Raw genomic sequence first — 25,881 nt, forward strand, 5'->3', positions numbered from 1 at the left:
CAGCTTCAATTCACCTTAAGACAGTACTGCTCTGCACAGTTCCATTCTGTGATCCATGGTTCATAACCAAACGGGTTTTTGTCACTATCCAAAACAATTTAAAACTCTGTTCTTACATGAATGCTGTCTTGAAAATGAAGGCAATAATGGGGCAGGCCTGGCATTCTCTGTTGGCAGTTCTTCTAGAAAAACATGTACAATAACTAAAGCATTATCTTATAGATACAGTATTGTAAACCATGAATTTAAAGGCTCTCAGAACTAACTGATGGGAAGACCAAATAAGCACTTTTCAAGCTCTTGATGAATCAACTAAAAATATAATTAAAAGTCATTATAAGCAAATAAGAAAATAGATCTGATAAATCATCTCTTAAATGTCTCTGAAAATTAGGGGGGCTGTATCACATGCTATACTCCCTTAATATAAGGGCCTAGTAAGAGGATACTTTATAAGCCTCTATTTGAGGACTATATCAAGAAATAAAAGTTTCCCTTGGAGTCTGAGAGGTTAGCCTTAACGATAGGATACATTGTTTTGCGCCATCCCACAGCATATGGAGATCTCAGATACTAGAACACGATTCAGGCTAAAGCCTGGAGAGAGATAAGAAGCAGAAGGATCTTGGTGATTATATGTATTTCCCGGAGGAGCCCAGACTACTGTGAAACCCTTGTGACATTCAGAAAGAGAGGATAAGGATGGGGAGCTGACCCAGCAGGGCTCCAGCTGGAACCCCCTGTGACCCATTTTGCTTAACCTCTGATTGAGGGTTAGAGAGGTTAATTTTCTTGTCACCTCTGCCAACACTGACCAGAGAAATAAAATGTAAAGAGATAGAAACTGGAGACAGAAAATAAAAATGATTTTTATTTATAATAAGTGATAAATTATACTCCTCAGGGTTTCCCTGATAGCTCAGTTGATAAAGAATCTGCCTGCAATGCAGGAGACCCCGGTTCGATTCCTGGGTTGGGAAGATCTGCTGGAGAAGGGAAAGGCTACCCATTCCAGTATTCTGGCCTGGAGAATTCCATGGACTGCATAGTCCATGGGGTCTCAAAGAGTTGGACACGACTGAACGACTTTCACTTCACTTCACTTTCAATGAAGCATGGATATCCAATTCTTGTTCACAGAATCTCTTCTGCTGACAAATGGGATGCACCATTTATGTGAAGTGGGCAAGAGAGTTTCCCCTCATGTCACTTATTCTGTATGTAAATTATAAATTTTCAGAGCATATAAAAGTATACACACAATAACCAGAACTCTTAACCAATATTCATACACTATCACAACTACTTCTTGCCAAAGGTCAATGCCACTACCTTTGGGACTGGTCACAGCAAACATTCAAGGTCACTTGGTTCACTGGGTTCCTTGGTCATGGGTCTTCTCCTATCCAAGTACTAACCAGCCTGACCCTGCTTTGCTTCCAATACCAGACAAGATCAGGTGCATTCAGGGTGGGATGGCTGTAGACAGTCATAAGCCTTCTCAACAGGCATCTTATGATCATGTTTAACTCAGTGATGGATCCTAGCTTTGTGCAGACAGACGATAAGGAACTGTCTCTCTTTAGGGTTTATATAGAAAGGGGTCCATGGTTAACAGTTTATTTATTTTTAAAGGCGTTTTAAATAGAGATGTCCTTATAAATATCCCTCAGTTATTTCAGGTAATTAATTTCCCGATATTTCCTTCTATGACTGCGTCTAAGCCACTTTAACCATGTTTTAAAAGCAAAACAAATGTATCTACTGAAGGTTAGTCACAAATTTCATGCTGTCAGCAGCGTCTGAATTATTTTTAAGAAAGGAGAGATAACCAACAGAATGATCCCCTCCGAGGTTATCTGACACCATTACTCTACCTTTTAGTTCTTGAATTTGAAACCAGCTCTGTGAAATGATACTCTAATAAAAAGTGCTAATGTTAACAATATCGATGATCCAGAGAACCCCATGTCCGGCTCCATGGGCTTGAAATCTTGGCTTCAAGTGGGTTTACTGAATCATAGCAAAAGCAAAGGATTCTCTCCAATGACCAGCTTTTGAAGGGCCGGTGTGTCATGTGCCTAGCAGACATTTCTGGGCCCTGTGGCCTGAGCACCATCATAGCTCCCAGGGACTCAGAATCTAACAGTAAGAAGAGTGCCTTAAGTTTACCAGGGACTTCACTCTGTGTAAACACATATATGACATCTGCAGCAAACTCTGGGAGGGAAGTTTGACTCTAATCCTCTTACACCATAAGGAACATTATTCTTAGAACAGTTCACTAAATCAGGGCTCCCCAAACGGGCTGCTGCTGCTGCTGCTGCTAAGTCGCTTCAGTCGTGGCCGACTCTGTGCGACCCCATAGACGGCAGCCCATTAGGCTCCTCTGTCCCTGGGATTCTCCAGGCAAGAACACTGGAGTGGGTTGCCATTTTCTTCTCCAATGCGTGAAAGTGAAAAGTGAAAGTGAAGTCGCTCACTCGTGCCCGACTCTTAGCGACCCCATGGACTGCAGCCTACCAGGCTTCTCCGTCCATGGGATTTTCCAGGCAAGAGTACTGGAGTGGGGTGCCATTGCCTTCTCTCCAAACGGGCAGATCCTCACAAACATCTGAGGGACATTTGACTCCTGTTGCTCCCTAGGCCTTCATGCTGGCGATTCTAGTTAGGTAGGTAGGTCTTTTGCAACCTAGTTTCCCCAAAAACATCATGCCTAAAATTCTCACCTTTGGTCAGCTATCCAGTATCATCAAAAGAGGTCTCGGGTTAGCTTAATATTTAAAATATCAGCATCAATTAGCTCATTCAACAAGTAACTGAATGCGAAAATGATTAGGGTATAATCTCTGTTCTCAGGGACCTCAAAGTTGAGTGGCTTTATGGAGTTCATACAATGTCACTTAGATGAGAGATGGCCCATGACCGAAGAGAACGTGGGTGAAAGAATCTGAAGGAGGGAGGTAGGGTGGGGAGGGGCAGAACAGGGACCTTGGGTGTAGGGACGGTGCTGAAGCAGATGAGGCAGGCCAGGCCAAAAAGGGCAAACTTGCTCATGTTGTCATTTGTGTCAATTCAATTCTATATCACATTCTATAGTGCGTGTGAATGGGATACAGAACACACACACACACACACACACACACACACTCTTTGTAGCTTATGCCTCATCAGTATACTTATATAAACAAGATTTGGGTGGGTGGTGATGTAAAAATAGCAAAAAACAAAACAAAACAAAACAAAAAAACAAACTCAAAAAACCACTTATCTACTTGGGAAGATCCCCCAGAAGGGAAAGGCTACCCACTCCAGTATTCTGGCCTGGAGAGTTCCATGGATTGTATAGTCCATGGAGTCGCAAAGAATCGGACACGACTGAATGACTTTCACTTTCACTGCTTACTATATAATAGACCCTTAAGGCAATTTACACATATTGACTCATTTAATCCTCACAGCAACCCTGAAGCAGACACCATTAGTATTCCATTATACAGAGGAGTGAACTGAGGCACAGGGAGGCTGACTTTTTTCTGAGGTCACACAGCCCAGTGAGTGATGAACTTTGACTCTGTACCCAAGCTCCAGCGTCTCTGCCAGTGACCACTGACATGATGCCTCTGTTCTCTCGGGCACGTGCTTTTTTTGCTAAAGTCATTTCCCTCCCACCCAGCCCTAAGTTTTGACCTGGTTATTGGATTCAGATAGAATAGGTATCTTGGAGGATGTAATCAGAGCAAGCTTGCTCTATCAGCTTCCTCTTTGCAATTAAATATAGACATGCTACAACAACATCAATAATTCCTCTAAGGAATTAGAATGTCTGAACTGACAAAGTATCAGGAGCCATCAACTTTCTGACAGCTCACACAGGGCTTTAAAAATACCTGCCTGATGTTTGCCAGAAGGACTCTCCTTAGAGTCCATCACGGGATTCTGTCCGTAGAGCCTGACTCAGTGATCTACATGAATCTGAAAAAAAAATGATGATAAGAAAACGTAGGCAGGCCACCACCACACACTGCATGTCACTGACAACAGCAGAGAATTACTGATTAACCTGGAGAGCACCTCGAGGTGAGCCACGGTCTTTGTTCCTACTCTTGAAAATTTCCCGGAACGTGTCAAATAACCGTAGTCCCGGCCCCAGGTTTCCTCTGATGTTCACATTTCTGTTTAAAAAAGGATTCTGTAGCCAACCATCCTTTTCAACATGTTTCACTTTGCCAAGCTGAAGATTACAAAGCACAAGAGTTGGACCAAACAATAAGCACATCTAACTTTACACAGATTGTCTTTTTATTCAAGAGGAGGTTTCTTCTCTTTTTCCAAACCAAGGCAAAGACGTGCCATAGAGTATTGTGAGAGTCAAATGAGATGGCGGATATAAAAGAGCATTGACAGCCTTGCACTAATTACTGGGTCATCGTCTGGGCCCATTACTGACTTGGTACAAAGTGAAATTCTCCCAGGCTGGGCTTGTTAGGATGGTGCTCTTCCCCATCTCTCAGCTCAGTTGCTTAGGGCCCTGGAGCAAGTCAGGTAAGCTCCTGAGGAGTTGGAAGGTGGGAAGGTGAGCTGGTCTCCATTTTAGGCGGGGCCGGGCTTCCCAGGTGGCGCTAGTGGTAAAGAACCCGTCTGCCCATGCAGGAGACATGAGAGACCCAGGTTTGATCCCTGGGTCGGGAAGATCCCGTAGAGAAGAAAATGACAATCTGCTCCAGTATGCTTGTCTAGAAACTCCCTGTGGACAGGGGAGCCTGACGGGCTACGGTCCACAGGGTCACAAAGAGGTGGACACGACTGAAGCAACTTAGCACTCAGCACTGACGGGAGGGGCATTTGCGCCTGTCATTCAGGGGCAGCTCCCATCCTCTCTCAAAGGCTTTTCTATCAGTGGCAGATAATCGCTTATACTCATGCTTACTTACAGCAAGTGTTATTTTAAAAAATATTTTATTTATTTATTTGGCTATGCCAGGTTTTAGGTGTGACACATGGGCTCTTCAATCTTTGTTAAGGCATGTGGGATCTAGTTCCCTGGTGAAGGATTGAACCTGGGCTCCCTGGGTTGGGAGTGTGGAGTTTTAGCCACTGCACCAACAGAAAAGTCCCCAGGAAGTTTTATTAAAAGGGCAGTTTTATGCATCCAATAGAAAATTGTTTCATAAATGGTGCCATATGCTGCCAGAGGTGACAAAAATGAAAACATTTTCATCCAGTGTATTCCTTGCCAAAATCCACTAGAAAATTGAAAGAGTGAAATTGTATGTGGATGGGATGTAGGGATAAATAAGAAATGATGGAGACCCTGTCTCCAGGAGGAGAGCCTCTTCCTGACAGACGAGGATGCAGGGGGAGTAGACTCTCAAGAGCATCCCTTCTTCCCAAGAATCCTTGTGAGGCACCAAAGGACACATCTCCATTGGGAAAATAAGGACAATATGAGTTTGAAAACTGCTTTGAAAACTGTAGATTATAAATGTGTACAGTACATTCGTATAACACATTATGCAACTGTGTATCAGGCTCATTTTTTGTGACTGTATTGGGAAGACTTTTTTTTTAATGTGTTCAGTTTAAACATACACAGCCAGCCACCTCACTGACCGTTAAGCACTTGAAAATCCAACTGTAGTTTTAGCCAGATTTCTTATGAACCTCCGGGTAACCACTATAGGGAGACCACCTCTGAACTCCAAGTTCAGTCCCTCAAAGGGATTAAGTCTTAAACGCACCATCACGTCGACTGCTGTAGCTGATCACACTCGGTGTCATTAGCGTCTGCTTAATATGGCAGCTGATGCCTCGTGGTCCCTGCCAATGAGGGTGAGCAGAGCCTTGGAGAGAAGTGGATTATAATTGTCGGCCTCGGGGCTGCGTGGCACTGCGGGTGACAGTGGCAAATGGGGAAAAGAGGCAAGCGTTAGAGAAGGTCTGTTGTACTGATGAAGTGGAATTCCTAGAACACACTGTGCTATCAAATGAGATTTGGCTCCACAGTACTGGGAGCAGACAATGGGCTCAATAGGACCCAGCACCGGTTGCTGGGCACATTCTAGCTGCTTTAGTCGAGCTGCCTTTCATTCAAGGGAGCAGGAGCTATGCTAAAGAATGGAAAGGAAGGGAGTGCAATTTTGGTCCAGAGCAATCCGGAGGATAAGATGTTAGAGGAAAAAAACTAGAGAATTTCAACCAGGATGAATACAATGATAAGATATTTTCCCACACTCAACCAAGTTTCTCTCTCTCTCTCTATATATATATGTATATAATAAACAGCTATAGAAAGGACTAGCAGAATAGCCCAGCCTCTTTAGCTGGGTTAGTATAGGGCATGCTTTAGAAAGATCTGGGTGAAGGATGAGTCTTTCTTAGATCTTTAGTTCTGGAAGAGGGTGGGGGAAAGAAGGCTTTAATGTTAGGGAGTAGGCTACCGAGTTTCAAGAGTTAGAGAGGGTCTGTATTCTGAGTACTCATCAGTATACAATCTGAATCGAGGGAAAACAAGCAATGAACAGTAACATCAGAAAAAGATGTTCTAAATCACTTATTATAAAACTACATCCTGCCTCCTCCTTCTTGATGTGCTTAGTCATGTCCAACTCTTGGCGACCCCGTGGACTGTAGCCCACCAGGCCCTTCTGTCCATGGGATTTCCCAGGCAAGAATACTGGAGTGGGTTGCCATTTCCTTCTCCAGGGGATGTTTCCGACTCAGGGATCCAATACGTCTCCTACATTGGCAGGCGGATTCTTCACTGCACCACCACATCCTGCCTTATATAAAGAATTATTTGTCAGTCTCAAGATAGGTAACATTCTGTTATTAACAAGCCAGGAGTTAGTTTGTTCCCAACTTGCAAAATGAAGAGAAGAGAGTGCAGAATTCCTATTCAAAAAGGGCCCCCGGCACTTAAAAGACAGTTGAACTGTTGAAATCAAAGACTGTTAATTGTAGTCTGTACAAGTAGGAACAACTCCACCTAATTATGAATGAGGCATTGTCAAACCAGTTTGACCCTGAAATACTCACTTTCAACTAACTTTAGTTTTTTAAAAACCATTTTATCCAAAACATTTGAACAAAATTACGCTGCAGCTAACCAGGTAAACCAAAGGTGTGAAATGAGCGCACACATTCTGTTTGAGGATTCCCATGAAGGTAATGATTTTTGTAAAGTATCAAAAACTACGGCACAGAAACCAAATTTGTGGAGAAAATTCTCCACCCTTAAGACTTGCCTTGATGTGAGTGATGTAGTCTAAACAACCTGATCTGCCCACTTTCTAGAAAGGTTTCAATTCTAAGTACCTATGTACAGACCTCCATACACACAAAGCAGACACTGACTATCCCTGTGGAGGTATTATATCACAGGGCCCAGGAACCCCAAATCCCTGAGGCTGGAGAGAGCCGGGTTTCCCAACAAAGCCTCGTCCACAAGCCGGGAAAGGTAGGCATGGGTCCCGAGAGGGTCACGGCAGATCCAGCCCATTCCTGCCTTATTTGTTCGGATCATTAGGAGGGCACCAATTAGCGCCTATTTGGTGACAGGTTTGTGTTGTGAACATCTGTCCACTAGCATCTGGCCAGGGCCCAAGTCCATTTCACAGGAAACACCAAACAGCTGTCAGATGGTCCTGCATTTGGGTGAATACCAAACACACAGAGTCCACTCTGCCACAGGGGAGGAGGGGCCAACATCTCCATTATCTGTCTCAGGAAGTACCCTGCCACCAACACATTACCTAACTGCTGACTGGCAACTCCCTTATTTGTGAATTAGGCTTTGCCCACTGGAGTAAGTACTTTGAATGGATAGAGCCAGAAGTAACTTGGCGTTTGCTTGAGAGCTAATGAGCAGCGTGGCCCTGTGTCTATGCTTTAACCACCCAGCTTCCTTTCGGTCTTCTCGGTGCGCCTCAGGGAAGCAGGGGTGAAGACTGGGCTGGATTGGGGATTCACTTTTCAATCCATCTACTCTGCGGTTCAGTGCTCGGTTCTTGGGTTTTGTGAAAAACAACGACTTAAAGCCAGTGGATCAATCTGACATTTTCAGTTTACTGGAGTAGGTAGTTAATGCCATATATATCTTAAAGTTTTGTTGTATAAAGTATAAACTTTTTGTATTTACACATTGATTTTTGAGTCAGGTTAGAGTAACAGAGACCTCTGGGCCCTCTCTGGAATATTGTGATTCCAAACATAACCCTGACTACAATCTAACACAGAAAACTCCCTCAGTGAGAAAAGCCCTCAGTATTACTGCCTTGGAGTTCCTACATAGTCTGTTCCCAGAGTGCAGGAAGGTTTGTGGCATAAGCCTGATACATACAGGCTACCTGTGGAACACCAGACCCAACGAAGAACAATTAAAATGGGAGGAAAACCTATTCACCTAACTTCTCATCCCATAAGAACTAATATATAATATAGCTGGATGCATATGGTAGGTACACACTTAAATATTTCCTAAATGAAGTGAAGAAATGAAGGATTATTCAATCAACCATTTAAAATCACGCCCCGACACACAAAAGTACATAGAAAAAGAGACAGCAACAGAAGCAGAGAGAAAGACTCATCTGGACGCTGTCATCTTGTCATCATCTTGTCTTCTCAGTTTTAACTTACAATGTCAACTATGCCCTCCCAGTGACATGAAGCACTGAATTTCACCGATTCTATTGGGAGAATTTGGTGTCAAATTATCATAGATAATTTTTGTGCATCCTAAGTTGTTTTAGATATGGCCAACTCTTTGCAACCCTATGGACAGTAGCTCACCAGGCTCTTCCATCCATGGGATTCTCCAGGCAAGAATACTGGAGTGGGTCACCATGCCCACCTCCAGGGGATCTTCCCAACCCAGGAATCCAACCTACATCTCCTGCGGTTCCTGCATTACAGGCAGATTCTTTACCGCTGAGCCACTGGGGAAGACCCAGATCATTCACACTGAGTGCTTATTATATACCAGACATTCTTCTGGTACATATTGTCTGATTCAGTCATCAGAATTGTTTCATGAGGTTGGTACTATTAGTATTCCCATTTTACAGATGAGGCAAACAAGGCACAGAGAGGTGAAGTGACTTTCCCAAGTCCTCACAGCCAACAGAACAGGAAACTCCAGGGCTCAGACTTTTAACTCCTTCGTCATGATACCCCTCTAGAAGAAAAGTTGACTCCTACATGCACTTTTAACCCTCAGCTTCATTCTGTGTTTCCAGCAGTAATGGGATCTCAGGTATTCTTCCTGATTTTAGTCTCAAACTTTAGGGACATCATCATCATCATTGTCATCAGTCAGCATTTCTATCAAATTCGTGTCCATCACTCTGCTTCTATCAGCTCGATGCACTTGGAACGTTGTAAGGTTACCTCCATAACCCACTGAGAATGCCAAGGTTACACATGCAAAATATAGCCACCGAGACTGAAATTTACTCTCCACTTACTGCCGACTCTGGAGTATGCTTACTCTTCATCCGAGAAAAAGCAGAGCTGGTGCTACTGTCAGAAAGGACTTAATGCCATGGTTTAGGCTGCAGTGCGTGCTTCTCTTCTTAATGTCTTCAGAGGATAATCTATAAAGTGCTGAAATGTACTCTTTGAAGGTCTGTAATAGGATAGTGTACTGAAGTTAGAGAACCTTTCCCTGAGGGCTAATTATGCCAGAGACTTAGAGGTGAGTCTCTCTGGTCAAACAGCTCCCACCCAGGGGTGGTTGAAAATTCTTCCTTGACATTTGTAATTTTAGTTAAACTTGTTGAAGAAGGTCTTGTTGACTTATTTGACAGAGCTTACGTTATTGTATATTGCTCTTTTGCATGACATAAAAGAAAAATATCAGTGAAATTAATTGGATAATGTAGTCCTAAAACTTCTCGTCCGATGATTAACTTTGTAACGGAGTCGGACTTCCATTCCCAGTCATCAGTGTGTGTGTTTTCCACACAACATTGTCCTCTTTGCAATCAAGAGCTTTGGTGATGGGCATATTTAAATGTGTTTACCACGTTTCAGACCAGGCATCAAACTTTTTAACACTGTATTTGGGGACAGTGTCTAGGTGGGCTAGGTTAGCTGCTAACTAGCCGCTAAGATTTGTATGTTTTTTCACCTTGCCTGGGATCTGAACAAAAGTGGGTGTGCTGAGATTAAGTAACACTAGAGGGCAGCCTACAAGTTAGAAACAAGGCAGCCTACACAGGCAGGCTTTTGGCATCGCACAACAGACAACAGCTCAAATATGGCGTCCCAGTGAAAAGCAAAAAATCATCGTATCATTCCTTAATGGTTAATCTGCATGTGCCTTTAAAAGAAGACTTCAAAGGATATAACTTCATAAATGTTTTCTCCCTTCTAGAAACTCACTAATTTGTTAAACCCTCCTGAAGATGCTTGATGTTTCTAGTCCTGTTTTGTTTCACTTCCGTTATTCAACCTCTTTTTAAAATAACAAACAAAACTTTATTAGAGAATAAAACTCTGCTGTTACAAGTTTTATTCAGAAACCTCTGAAATAAAAATGCAATGTGAAGGGTAAAGACAGAATATCCGTCTTTTTAGGGTTCCTTTTTATAGCATAAATATTAGTTATTTTCCACCATTAAAGGCATTGGAGGACTCTTGTGGAGAACTATATAGTATCAGTACTTATCCAAAGGTTGAAACCGTAAAATGAAATCTGTAATGTGTCGTTCACCTATGAGCTGAAGGTTGGTTTCTTCCTAAATAAAATATTACTCAACACATTTTTTCTTCTGCTACATAAGCAGTGTTCAATTTTAGCACCATGCAGCAGAAAAGGCCTAGCTGTATGCTAACACTGTCTTATTAAATAACCAACACAATTTAGGTGTTATTTGTGTTTTGTGAATTACGTCACCTGTAACATTTCAGTTGCACAAGGCAACTTAAGAGATAAACACTCATATAAATATGCCCACGGCGGGGTGGGGAAGAGGGAGGGAAGGAAGGGGCGAACACATGTACATTTAATTTCAGAATTCAAAGACTCGCATACCGTTCAGAATGGGAAAAATAGGAAACAGGTGGCTCGATGCAGGCCCTGATTCCTCCACGAGTGAATCACAAGCTTCTTGCTTGCCCTGCACTTTGCAGCCAGTCTTTATAGATGCGCTGGATGGTGCTTCAGTCTTTCTCATTATTATCCACCTCAGCTCATGGTATTAACCTCCCTAATGTTGGAGAAAGTGGTACCAGCTGCCAGACCAAATGCAACAGTTTAAGTGCTCTTAATTTGAGAATCTTTAGCACTCATTTTACAGAGCTGGGTATGAGCACAATAGAACTTAAGTCCCAGGCTTTGGTGTTTGGCTTCTTATGTGTCATTTACATATGGTTTCTGATAGCCGTTAAAAATGAACAATTTTTGTCTGTAAACCTGGCCTGTCTCGGCCAATGTCACCACTATCCACTCAGCTCCCCAGATGTGACATCTTGGAACCATTTTTTTCACTCCTTCACCCCCTTACCCCACACATCCAACTGGCCCCTAAGTCCTGAAGGCTAAACTTTGTCAATGCACCCAGAATCCATTTCCTTTTTTCCACTCACAGCATGAGCAGATTTATAGTTCCAAAACACGTGTCTGATGACATCAACATTTGGCTGAAAAGCTTTAATTGCCCGCAGCTTGGAGTCCTACCTCTTAAGCAGGGCCGAGACCTCCATGGGCTGTTCTCCATCCTTCTTTCTGTCTGTGGGGCTTCCAGGCCATATCCCCTGTCACCAGGAGTTTCCCTTGCTGCTCTGCGGCCAAATCTTGGATTTCTCTGCCTCTGGCCTTTGCTCCTGCCTCTCTCTTAGCCCCATTGCTCCTCTGCCCCTTGCCAACTAGGTGCCAAAATCTTGTCCACCCTTAGGTGCAGCTCAAATGCTTCTTCCCAGACTTGACAGAGCACTCCTTTCTGTCCTCAGCATCCTTACCACACTGCTTTGGACATGGAGAACAGTCAGCCCTCAGACACTGTAGTATTTTTTTTTGCACATCTACCTTTCTGGATAGTATGTGGGCCCAATGTCTGGCCTTGAGTGCTGTTGTTCAGTCGCTATGTCCATGTCCAACTCTTTGCAACCTCATGAACTGCAACATGCCAGGCTTCCCTGTCCTTCAGTATCTCCCGGAGTTTGCTCAAATTCATGTCCATTGAGTCAGGGATGCCATCCAACCATCTCATCCTCTGTCACCCCCTTCTTCTGTCTTCGATCTTTCCTAGCATCAGAGTCTTTTCCAGTGAGTTGGCTCTTTGCATCAGGTGGCCAAAGTATTAGAGCTTCAGTTTCAGCATCAGTCCTTCCATTGAATATTCAGGGTTGATTTCCTTTAGGATTGACTGGTTTGATCTTGCTGTCCAAGGGACTCTCAAGAGTCTACTCCAACTCCATAGTTCAAAAGCATCAATTCTTCAGCCCTCAGCCATCTTTATAGTCCAGCTCTCACATCTGTACATGACTATTGGGAAAACCATAGTTTTGACTATATGGACCTCTGTTGGCAAAGTGATGTCTGTGCTTTTTAATACGCTGTCTAGGCCCTAAGTGGTTATGCCACAATCGATCAATAGATTCTGAACTAGGTCATCACTTTGTCTCTGCAGTATCTAGAACTTGCCTAGAATAGGTGCTAAATACGTATCTGCTGAATTAAATGGACCTGATGCTTTCACTGCATCTAGCAGTATGGACCAGAGGAGTCAAATGACCTTGGTTGGAGGGAAAATCCATTTATGTTGAGCCATGTGGTCTACTTTATTCCTCGCTAAAAGCATGTTTCTGTTTCATAGGTACAGGTTGAAGGCCCCAGGAGGATATTCCTGCAGGAATATCTGGTTGAGTCCTCTGTCCCTCCAGTTGTACCCTGCACCAGGGTCAAAGTTTCCACCTTTGTTTTTATTCCTACTATCAAACAGGGCTAGAATCCTAAATAACAACATCCTCCATTTTTCAAATGATGTCTTTTTGGATGACAGACTCAAGGTCCTAAGAGCTGCTGGAGACAAAGACCTGCACTGGCATGCATCAAGAAGCAGGAGTTTAGGTCCTGAACCCTTGGGTGGAGTCCTCGGAAAGCTACTTCTAAGGTTTTCTGTGGCAGGAGTCAATCTGCATAGTAGGCATAATGTGAAAACATCTTCTGTTGGAAGACAAAATTATTTCCAAATGCTTTTTAAAGTATTCAGCAAACTGTACAATGTCACGGAGCTCAGTTTCAGAAGGCTTCAGACCTTGTCTCAAGCCCTTCCCTTCCCAGAGGCGTATAGTCTTAGGCCAAGGATTTGACCTCTCTGAATCTCAGTTATCTAATCTTTAAATTGGGCATAATAATACCCGCCTTGCCTAACCTAGGCTGTAATGATATTAAACGAGGCAATGTTTGTAAACATACTTAGAAAAATATAAGGACTATGTAATGAGGTCTTTATTAATAGTAATAACACTGTTAAATACTGTTGATGCTGATCATCATCGGTAAGCCTGACTTCTAAATGTGAGCAGCAAGATTCTTCCTGGGCAGACCAGTCCTGGGTGTGCACCTCACTGTTGCAAAGTCAGTCTGTCCTCCCGCTGCAAGAGACCATTCCAGGAAGGTGTGTCGAGCTCTTCAAACATAGGCAGTGAGAAACGATGAAACACTGCAGATGCACTGTGATTGCTTTTATTAGAATAAGCCCTCCAGTGAAGACTGGGTACCGTTGACAATAAGCGAGAATAGACATTGCCTATGTTGAAAACCTTTGCAAGTTGTGCTGGAGAATTTGCATCTCAATAACGACGTGATAATGTCAAGCTATTCACAACATTTCAAAGCCTCCTCTGGCACACCTGGCGTGGGGTAGGATCTGCTTGGGGAACTGGAAGTGGCTGTTTTCTAACAGTCCTGGCAGTGACGTTGTCCTTTTCATTCTTGGGAACGGATGTGTTTGAGTAGTATTAACACGTCTTGTTTCTGGACAGGACAAAATATGAAAACGAAAGCTCCACCCTCCATGATCTCCCAGGAGAATTAATTAATCAGCATATTCAACATGTTGAACTTCCCCTCATCACAAATGAGCGGAAACATCTTGTAGATAAAAGTTGCCTTTTTAATAGAAAACTTTTCCCTGTAAGCCAAACATCCCTTTAAAAGAGAAAAGTATCCAAAAGATGTTGCCTTCCCCTTGGCTATATAGGAAACCACTCTGCTTTCTAGATGATACCAGTAGCATATTCTCTTGTTTGGGCAAACATGGGATCATGACGCTCGGTTGACTTTACTTCTGTTAAAAGTAAAACCATATTGCATGCAGGGGGCAACCATCTTGCCTATATTTTAGGTAATCACTACCCTAGAACACAGTACAGCAAATAGTATCAGTCAATTTAATTTAGGTAATTTCTCATTAAAGATGCTTCTAGATTGGTAAGCTTAATTGTAAAAGCTAGGCATTTATAATTCATAAGCACAAATTATGCTCAACCAGATAGGTTATATGCTATTAAGAGTTTCAGATAAGCTGCAAAGTGATTATTCACACAGAAACTTAACTCATAAGTTGGCATTAATATATTATACCTAACTTTCATTAGGCCCTCTGGTTAAAAGTTGAATGTAAATAGTGCGTTAACATTATAGTTCAGTTACTTGACATCTGTTCCAAAACTCATGACACAAGGAAAAGTTCAGTTCAGCTCAGTTCAGTCGCTCAGTCGTGTCCGACTCTTTGCAACCCCATGAATTGCAGCATGCCAGGCCTCCCTGTCCATCACCAACTCCCGGAGTTCACTCAGACTCACATCCATTGAGTTAGTGATGCCATCCAGCCATCTCATCCTCTGTTGTCCCCTTCTCCTCCTGCCCCTGATCCCTACCAGCATCAGAGTCTTTTCCAATGAGTCAGCTCTTCGCATGAGCTGGCCAAAGTACTGGAGTTTCAGCTTCAGCATCATTCCCTCCAAATAAACCAAAAGTAAGGCCAGTTTCTCCAGTGCTTATAGTGTTTCAATCACTATGGTTAGCACTCAAGAAAGAGTATTTTGTTGTTCTTGTTTAGTTGCCAAGTTGTGTCCGAGTCTTTGTGACTCAGTGGACTAGAGCCCACCAGGCTCCTCTGTCCATGGAATTCTCCAGGCAAGAATACTGGAGTGGGTAGCCATTTCCTTCGCCAGAGGATCTTCCCAAGGGATCAAACCCAAGTCTCCTGCAGTAGCAAGCGGATTCTTTTCAGCAGACAAAGGAAATACCACTTGATCCAGCACCACCAGCCTACAATGGCTTTCATTTGAAAGACCTGGGGCACCACCACTTAAAGTCTCATTCTATTTTTGTAAAGCATGGCCTCAAATCCAGAAAGGTGCCAGTAAATATCAACAAATTTGTTAAGTTAAAATAAAAAATGGTTCCTCTAAAGATTCAAAACACTTTGCACCACTTATCAGTTTGAACTCTCCCCCAAGTGATATTTCATTCTTTACATGACCATTCTGCGAATGATACAGAATCATGTTTCTCATAAAGAACCTCGTGTAGTCTGCATGGCAAGATAATGGAAGCATGTTCAAGTCACTGCTGTCTGAAAATGTTCCAACAGAATGCAGCCTCCAAGGTATTGATGCCTTGGAGGCACCAAAAAAAAAAAAAATCTGTAATCAGAAATCATTAATTAAGGTTAATTAAAGTCTACATTGTATTTGACTGACAGCCTCACAAAAGCCCTGTGACTTTTCTTCAGGCTCCGGTGTGCGATGGTGTGCGATGTTGTGTCTGACCGGATACTGAAGAGTAATCACGTCTTGGATTGTCGAGAGGACAGCAAAGTCAATTCCCAGCAACTCTTCTTGGAGCAGAAAAAGTTTCTGATCTGAAATATGAATCCCTTTGTCCTTCCCACTCTATGCCTTTTTTAAAAACAAGGACAACAACAATAACAACAACTATTTCATAAGAATACCATAGAAGGAGCAGGACCTATTTTCTGACCCTACCAAATAATCAAGCGTCCGTAAGACTGAATTTACATATGCATGTTTTCTTTGCTTCTCCAGAGATGTTGGAGGGAGGTGGGGAAGGGCTGGGGGATAATTGCGGCCTCTGGGTAAGCCAGACCACATGATCAAAAACTGCTGTGACGCTTAAAAGTGTTTCTCCACAAGGAATTCTGGTGCCCAGAAGCCTGGTGAAGCCAGTAGCAATTAAGGCCATGTTATCCTTTTCATTTACTTCAAATTATTGGCCTCTAAAATCAATCACTGAGTGTGGCTGAGTAAGGGAGGGGTCAATTTAATAGGCACGTGCATTACAAATGCTTGTTGATCTTAAGTAAAAATTTTGGCAGGCCGGATCTGTGGAAATTTAAAACAGCTGCTTTGAAGCTCACCCTGTCATTTCCTAGTTTTTTAAAAAAATGACTAATTTTCTAGATTAAGCCCATTTATAATGAATGCAAGGTTTTCTTCTTCTGAACCCACCTGGATTCTCATATGCTGTGTTGCATGTCCTGGATCCAGCGCTATGTGCTTCAAGTGTGAGACAGTTTTATGTTTTAATCTACAAAGGAATGAAATGGCTGGGCTTAGATGGGTAGGAATCCTTGAAAGTCCACTTGGAATATGGCAACTAAAACGTGAAGACATGTACCCGTATCTGTCATATGAGGCCAGATTTACCTAACAAAGGAAAGCTGTGTTCTCCACTGCACATGAAGCCCATAAATTGTGGAGTGTATCTCCCTCTTGTAGCAATTTACTCCTCCACATCTTCTCTTGACTGGGTCACTCACACACTATGTCCACAACTGGAGAGCTTTTCCTTATCACTCTGACATAGTAAGATATTATAATTACAGGAAGAAAAAAAACCGCTCATACACTCAAGAACTGGCAAAGCAGTAGACCTCTGGGCCAGTGTTGCAAAACGCAGTCAAATGGTCCCTAGCCCTTCAGTAATGTATGTCAAACCTGAAAAAATTAAGGTGAAACCTGAAGGAAAGCACTGAATGCTTACATGGCCATACCAAAGCACAACATTCAACACTCCTGAGGTCACCTTATTTATTTAGCCATCTGCAGAGCCGAAACCCAATTATGAGACTGAAATGTGAGTGAAGTCAGGACTGACCTCATTTACCTCCATGTGTAGGAACAGCCTAACGAAGGGTTCGCACCCTTTGGCTTGTCCAAGGATGAAAGTGACACCAGCCCCTGGACCGTAAATTTTTACCAGCAAGACTGAGTGAGAGACAGATCCTGGAGTAAATATCAGCTGGATGCGCACATAACAAGGTCCAGAGAGACACTCTCAGAAGTCGCCTCTTTTAATCCAATGCTGAATTATACGAGAAGTTGTTTTCAGTGCTTTCAGAAGACCATGGCTGCCAAAATCACTGCGAGGCTCGCAAGCCTAGTCTATCTCAAACCTTTCCCAAGACACCCCAACACTATCTGAGGCCCTGAAACTATGGCAACCGAATAAGAAAGCAGCCTCCATGATTAATAGATGAAGATCTCAGCAACAGTGTCTAGCTAGGGCCATCATTCATGATGTGAGAAGAATTAGCACAGAATCCATCTCGGAAACCATTAACGAGTATTTATAAAAATCCACCCAACTGCCATCCTGCTACGTAGACTCCAGTTTAGAATGCTTTAAACAGTTTGTTTTCTGTTTAGCGCTCACTCTACAGAAAATGTTCTTAAAGTAACTCAGAGCTCACATTTTTAGAATAATGCAAGGCTTTATAGGCTGGTTTTCCACCTGGGTTTCTGAGGCCTAAGAACAAATGCATTCATACACCAAAATACGTGAATGAAGTCAAGTGGCTCTTGGGGTAAAAAGGAGAGACAGTCGCTGGACTGTTGTGAGTGTCTTTTACGGAGTGCAATTTTTTCATAAAGCATTCCATTTTCAGGAAAGGAACCTTTTCATTCACCAGCTCCATCAGTATTCTCTTAGTTTCCTCATTCAAGGGCAGTAAGAGTCTCGGGGGCAGGAGTCGGGGGAGCACTGGAATCGCTGCAATATTAATGAAAAGATTGAATATGCTCCTGAAAAAAAAGACTCAGGAATAAGAAAAAGGAAAAAAGAATGGATCCACAGATAGCTTGTCTTTAAAACTCTCATATAACATGAAACCATAATAGATTCTTTATTTCTCATTCCCTCAAATGCTTATTTTCCAGTGGTGTGTTTTCATTGTGTTTTGATGCCAGATGCTGTTCTCTTCTATAAATGCTTCAAATCAAACGATGGACAAAGGCTTGGTCTTAAACACGTGTGAGGGCAGAAGGGGTAAGAGAGGGATAAATAACATCAATTTTAGAAATTCATTGGCTAAGGTTTTCAAATTGGCTTGGATTCTTTGAATTAAAGTTTCTGCAGATGGCAATTATAGGTTAGTTGGAAACCACTCGAAAGTGCTGAGTCATACTAAATGAAAGCCTCAGGTCTGAAGGCTGAATGCGGAAACATCTATACTAACAATACTTTCAAAGCACCAGTCGTCGCACAGGCTGCTCCGTGGGAGCTGGTCCTTCAGTCTTTGGGGCCTGTGGATTGCTGATTTATTCTGCTCTCTGTACATCCTCTTTCCGCTTACAAAATTTAAGAGAAAAATTTTGTCTAGATGAAAATAACTGTAATTCTAAGCGTGGAGGGATTCTTACTCCTTCAGGGAACTGGAGTGATAATAACAATTTATTGCCCCTTTTGCTATGCTCTTGAGGAGTCAGAGTCTTCTCACTGATAAGGACATCTATGGCTATCGTTTGAATCAAATTTCAGGTTGTGTATCAGTGTATCAGCAGTAGCGTAATCCTTGTCTCCACTGGGGTCAGCTGACTATTTTCTGCATTTGGTGGGAAAGGTGCGCTCAGTCTCCAAGTTAGTCCAACTCTTTGCGACCCCGTAGACTGTAGCCTGCCAGGCTCCTCTGTCCATGGGATTTCCCGGCAAAAATACTGGAGTGGGTTGCCATTTCCTTCTCCAAGGGATCTTCCCGACCCAGGGATCAAACCTGTGTCTCCTGCATTGGCAGGTGGATTCTTTACCACTGTGCCACCTTGTGGGAAAGTAGTGGTTTGCTTCGGCATGGAGATTCAGGCACTCCCAAACTGTCACTATGTCAGGTTTGGCCATGGAAGAGTCATCTGGCAAGTATATGTCCACCATGAAGAAACTCAGGCAGATTCCAGCCAAAGCTTCCTGGAGGAGTTGATTGACAGCCAAGCTTCTCCTCTGTGACACGTGTGTGGTCCTTGGGGTCAATTCAGCTCATCCCTGAATGGTCATTATGGGAAGCTCTCAGATTCTAAATGTGGGTGCTCTCAGATTCCTTAGTGGATACAGGCTGTGTGTGTATTTTACTTTTACAGTATTAGTAAGTGAAAGCTATGATTTTTTAAAAACAACTGTCCTTTGGGTACTTGGTTGATATACAGATAAACAGATATAAATAGCTGTTTGCTATTGTTTTACTTGTATAGTATTTTCTTCTTCCCTGTTTTGGGTATGATGTTTCCACTTCCAAAGTTAGGCAAAGGATCCCAGCTCTTCTTCTCACGCAAGTGACCCTTTCACACACTCCTCTGCTTAGAACCCCTGACATCGTGGCCAGCTTATGGTGTGAATGTTCCTTTCTAGTCCAAAGGTCATTTCCTTTGCATCCTGTCTTCATGTTGCAGATGTGAAAGGCCGTTTCCTTTGGTCCTCTCCCCACCAGGGCACTCTCCATGACAACTGTCACCCAAATAAAAATAACACCTCATATTTAATGAGTGTGTGTAGTGTCAGGCATTGTGCCATGAATCTTACAGATGTTGTCGTATTTCCTCTCCTCAACAACAAAAACACCACCAGCATTTGACAAATGGAAACAGAGACAAGAGATGTAACTTCCTCAAAGCCACGGCTATTTGTAAATGGCAAAAAAAAAGGGGGGGTATGCAAATCTGTGTTGTGTCTGCCTAAGACTGTGACCTCTGCATCACCTCCCAAGCTATCTACAGTCCCTCCACATTTTTAGAAACTATATGCCACAAAACCTAATGAATTTGCCCTGCATTTGATGGGGAAGATAGCAGTATATACCAGAGATCAAAACTTTACCCTGGTGTGTCTGTTCTACATTAATGCTTTCATTTTATTTTGTCTGTAGTTTTGTTTGTTTATCTTTTGGTGGTGCCTCACAGCTTGTGGCATCTCAGCTCCATGACCAGGGATGGAACCCATGCCCCACCCCACCCCCCCACACTGGCAGCAAGGAATCTTAACCACTGAACCACCAAGGAGGTCCCAATGCTTTCATTGATGTGAACCATTTAAAACTTACCTGAGCAAAAAAAATGCCCTTACTTTAAAAAAAAAAAAAATGCCTGGCAGAGTGATACTCCTATGACCTTGCCTAATTTAATGGTCACATTAAAAACAATCACTAGTTGAAACGGTTGGCATCTGATTCATAAATTTGCCATCCATACACTACCTAGATTATTTTCAGTGAGTCTGAGGACCTTATTTAATTTCATCATGTGGTTAACATTAAAATGATATCCACAAGGTATAATCTTTCTTTTGTTCTATAAACGACAATGAAGCAGGGTCTCTGCTAGGCCTGGGGTCTCGGGAGATGAGAAGGGAGTTAGCATCAAACTTGTCAAACTTGTCAAATCACAGTGCATTTTATATTTTACCAAATACAATCACACTCATGATTTTGTATTATTCTCCCTATACTTCTACTAGATAGAAAGCATGCATTTTTACTCTTTACAGTTTTTATTTAAAATATTGACCTTCAGAAGAGTTAAGGGGCTTGTCCGTGGTAATGAGTCCGGAACTCAGGTCATCTGACTTCAAGCACAGGATCTTCAACAATAGTCATTACTGCACTGGGACCGGGCAGAAATGTGAGTTAGTTAATGCGCATGCTTATTCCTCCTGGTGGAAACTTTAATTTTTAAAAACTACTCTGAACAAACTCCTAAAAGGCAAGACGGTTCTGGGGCCAGCGGTTAGAATGCAGAACAAATGAGTCCAGGGTCAAAAGCTCAAGCCCCATAAGTGCTGGCTGTCTTCTTAGCTCTGTTTTTTAGAAGGTTGATTCTACCTAACTCACAGTCCCTCCAGCTTCAACCAGGTGTCCCACAGATGTGCGCTCTGAACTACAGAACGGGGACTGATGGGCACGAGTGTGGGAATAGGCAGGCTCCAATCCATCACCAAGACTGGGAAAACAACCTCGAAGGGGTGCTCCACTGATGGTATATGAGACACATCACCTGTGTACATGGAAGACAGTGCTACACACACACACACACACACACACACTCATCAAGGCAGAGAGACGTCTCATTTGATGGACACACAGAGAAACAGGAGCAGGTGAAAAAGATTGGCTGTTCACAAAACGATTTCCTCTTCATTCATTCAACAAGTACTTGTTATGAAAGGCCTGTGATGTGACAGGCACAGGTGTAGGTGCCGGAGACAGCAGTGAGACATGAGAATGTCTACCCTTGTGGCGTTATGTTCCAGCAGAAGACAGAAAATAAATGGGGACAACCGACAGTCTGTCAGGATGTGAAAAGTCCTAAGGAAAAAAAAAAACCAACCCTGAGGCTGTCCACTGGGTTAGGGAGTGTTGGGGGAAAAATGGTGAAGTAAGAAAGATGATCAGGAAAGGCTTCACTGAGATAGCGACATGTGAGCAGAGAACCTGCAGGAGGAGAGGAGAAGCAAATTCTGCAGCTCTCTGGGCAAAGGCATGCCCCATGCCTTGAAAGGGCAAGACCTTGCAAAGGGCCAGATTGGGAGAGGGCATGCTCAAGTGACCCCAAGGAAGAGTGGAGGTCAGAAAGGTGGGGGCCCCAGTGCAGATCATGTGGGTCCACAAAGATCATAGGAAGGACTCTGGCTTTGATGGAATAAGATGGGAAAGCATTTGAGAACACATAAGCTGATGAGATTTTGCTTTTAAAAATGTTTATCACTTTGGCTGCTGTGTTGAGAAAAGACTGTAGGGGACATAGACCAAAGGTGGGAAACTAGCCGGGAGGCTAGCCCGGTAGATCCCCCGGCAGGCAGATGGAGACAGGGGTTTGGCCAGTGCGAGGGCCACTGAGGTGGAAGACCTGGAAGGAGTCTGCATGCTCTCTGCAGGTGGGGCCAACAACATGGCAGTGAGAACAGGTGATGACATCAGAGAGAGGCCAGTCAAGGATAACTCTTGAGTTTCTTGCCCTAAGCAACTCAGAGGCTAGAACTGCCATTTACCAAGATGGAAAAGATGATAAGAAAGGCATATGTGGAGGAGAAAGATCTGTGCTGAAGGGGTTATTTGGGAAAGATCAGAGTATTGATAGTTATATATGACATTCTCCATTAGTGTAATTAGAATTATTCTAATAAAAAGGTTTTGCAAGCACTCATCTGCTTGCAAATGAGTGTATACCCTACCCTTGTGTATAAACTATACTGTAATAGTCCCAGGCTAAGAAGTATGCTCAACTCCCTTCCCCCCTTGAGGTTTGTGTGGTATGACATCTTACTTGCCCATTTCAAAGGGATTAAATGCCTCCCTCCCTTCCCTCCCTTCCCATATCCCCAAGAGGCAGCTGTGTGGTTGCCAGTAGAGAAATAGCTCAGTTGCTCTTGCAGCACATTTTAAGGCAGAGGAGAAAAGCCTTCACTCGAATAGAAATCTCTCAGAGACAACTTGGCTCCAGGGCACCCCAAGAGAGTGGGGGACACTGGGAGGTCCCAACAGGAGGCTTCCAGGCTTCCCCTGGAGATGTGAACACCCAGGAACACTCGCTCTGGGAGGAGGGCGATGAACTTAAAGTGTGTGTGGAGGGCAGAAGGCAGTGCAGGGATTCATGCAGACTTTCCTAGACTTTCTACTGCTGCAAATGGCAGATGCCTAATTAAAGCATTTGCAATTAGTTTGGCTTGTTCTGTGATTCCTTTCTGCAAACAAATATGATGGGAGAATATATTAGCTCTTGGCAATCTAGTTCTAAAAAAAACTTTTTCTCCCATCATTACTCTTTTGTCCTGCTCAGAAGAGAGCTGAAGCACTATATACACAACCTTAAGTATGTGACTTACCTCCTTGTTCAAAACAGTATTTTTCCTTCCATTTCATAAAGGAATGCAACTACCCATTTGCCTTTAAAAGCAGGAAGATTTATTCCGAATTTAATACAAGTTCTTAATTTGGGTGTCTTATTTGTATTCAATGATGATAACAGTCTTCCTAATTCTTGCCATCCTTCTGATTCAACACACTTGGCTGGCAATGTTATCCACCTCCTCAAAATGCAAATGCTATATTTTTTTACTGATGGGAAAAGCAGTCACTAGACTTTGAAAGAACTTGAGGGGTGTATGTTTGTGTGTGTGTGTCTGTGTGTGTAAATAAAGAGTTGCACTTACTGCCACTTTATTATAACCACTTACTTAAAGGCACAGATTTTTCTTTTTCATTGCAGGGAAAAAAATGTGCCCAGGTCTCCTTCAAGAGGAGACATGTGACCCATTTGGGACTGTTTCTTTCCTTTACTCATTCAACATTTACTTGAGTTTCTATACTGGTTCTGATGAAATTTTAACTTATTTAAACTTAGATGGTTTTATCCAATGAGTATACTCTGCAAGTAGCCCCTGAGATAACGATCTTAGGTGTCTGTTGAACATTAAATGCATTATGAGACTGTGGCCCATCTCTAGAGGGTAATAACTGCAAAACAGAACACTTAGGGAAGATTGCTATCAAACAGTGTAAATAAGAAAAATGAACTAGAATGCCTAACACACAAAAGGTTTAAATCTGATGGTTATTCATTTCTGCTTTCAGATTGGCTTGCAAAGCACCTCATTTAAGAAGGTCCTAAAACCAAAATAATAATAGAGAGTAGTGGTTACTCAAGAGTCAAATAAAAGTTACCATATAAACAAGCATGGGTAAGCCAAATTCAAATAGTGCAATTATTTTTTAACAGATAGTTTAGGTTAATAGGTGGAGACACACAGTGTTGCCACTATATTTAAGGTTAGGTTAATAATTAACTCTGATGCCTGGAGTAGTTTAATCAAAGCTTACTATAAAAACTGCTCCATGCAGACTAAAAGGGTATTAAAGAACCATACAAAATGCTTGCAATCTTGACCTCTGTAGTCATTTGGAAAGGGTGTGAAAAATCAGATGTTCCATTCAGAAATATGTACCAGCATCTTAACTTTGGGGGAAAAAAAATCTTAATAAAGATTCATGTTATCTGGAACCAACAATCGTCTCACTGTCATCAGAGTGGCAGTCTGTAGACTTAATGCCCAAGAGGTATGTTGAAAGAAGACCAGACGATTATCAGGATTAGAGAAAGGCAAGGCAAAGGCACTCGACCTTCCTACCCGGAAAGACTTAAGAGTCAGCGCTGGGGGGCATTAAATAGCTTTCCTGAGACCTGCTGGCAGGACACTGCCACTGGGTTAAACGTCTTTTCAGATTGGAGGCAAAGAAAGTTGGGCGTACATGTTAGAGAGTCTGTGTCTGTACGTGTGTGTGTTCACACGCCTGTGTTTTCAACCTTTCATGGATCACACTCAGCTGCTACTTAATTTCCATCCAGCCCAAGCAGAGAGCGATCCCACGATCCCACCGTGATCGTCTCTGGTCACCAGATTCACTAAGCAGCCGCCTTTCTCCCAAGGACAGACGCGGACTGGCTGGAGGGGCTGCTCCTTGCAAAACAGGCAGGGGGAAGCCCCTTGGAAGTGTTTGCCTTGGCTGCGAAAACAGCGGGGCCTCCCTGGCTCCACGCACACCTGACTCCCGGCTCTGCTCCTCCCTGAACACCCGCCGGCTGGAAAACGGCGAGCTGGGTGCAGGACACTGGAGATGCTGCGCTTGGAGCCAGTGATCCCCGGCCGGTGTCCACACGCACCCTCGCGCCAGCCGCTGTCCACAGTGGCCGGACCAGCTTCCGAGTCCTGCTGGGAAACTTCCCTTTCTCGCCCCTCTCCACGCCCTCCCCTTGTTCGACTGCTTAAGAGACCAGTCCAGCAAGTGCCGCACCGCGACCCCAACCAAGCTGGACCATCGGCCGGGGTGCCACTCTCCGAAGGGTTGGCTTCTGGCTCCTGCCTCCTAGCCATATCCTGGGCGGTCTGTCCACCTCCCTGGGGGATCGTTTTCCCGCGGGTTGCACGTGCTGAGCCCGAAATCGGTCGTGCTCCCCCATCCCTGGCCTTCAGAGAAACTTTCCAGAAGTGCCTGGTCGAGTGACCCCGTGCAGGGGAAAAAAAGAAGAAGAAGAGGAGAAAGAGACGCTGGGCGGAGGGTGGCGGCGGCGAGGGAGCGGGAACGACAGCGGAATCCTGTTTCCTTTCCCGATACCCACAAGTCTAGGACTGCTCCCTGGCTCCCCCTGTACCGTTCCGGTCATGGAAGGAGGGAACGGACTACGGGATCCTGCTATGCACCGTATAATACGGTGGGGAGCCCAGAAAAAAAGCAGAGCATCTGGGAGACGGGGGAGAGACACTTCCCATCCCAGCGGGGTCATGCAGAGTGGGTGGGCGCTGTCGGGCTGGGTTGGCAGCGGAGCGCCCCACTGCCAGCGAGGCAGCGCTCTTACACGCAGCAAGTAGTCCGGACAATCGAGAACCCCGGGCCCCTGCAGAGGTCTCGTCTGGTTAGCAAGTACTGAGCCATTTCTAGCCAGGTCTTCCCACCCTTCCCCCTCCCGGGACACCTCCTTTCCAAAGAGGGACCACGTAGTATTTGGAAGAGGGAGCAGCGGGCGCCAGCCCCCGGCACGGGGTTCTGTGCCCGAGAGGGACGCAGACGCTACAGATGCTGTCTTCGCCGC

General features: G+C 43.8%; 1 protein-coding gene across 3 annotated transcripts in view; it reads right to left on the bottom strand.

Annotated features, from left to right (window-relative positions):
• Window positions 1-25,881, bottom strand: part of SEMA6A (semaphorin 6A) — a 131,274-nt gene that overhangs the window by 104,002 nt on the left and 1,391 nt on the right. The window lies entirely within an intron of this gene.

This window comes from Bubalus bubalis, chromosome 9 (assembly GCF_019923935.1).
Source record: "Bubalus bubalis isolate 160015118507 breed Murrah chromosome 9, NDDB_SH_1, whole genome shotgun sequence".
NCBI classification, from domain to species: Eukaryota; Metazoa; Chordata; class Mammalia; order Artiodactyla; family Bovidae; genus Bubalus; species Bubalus bubalis.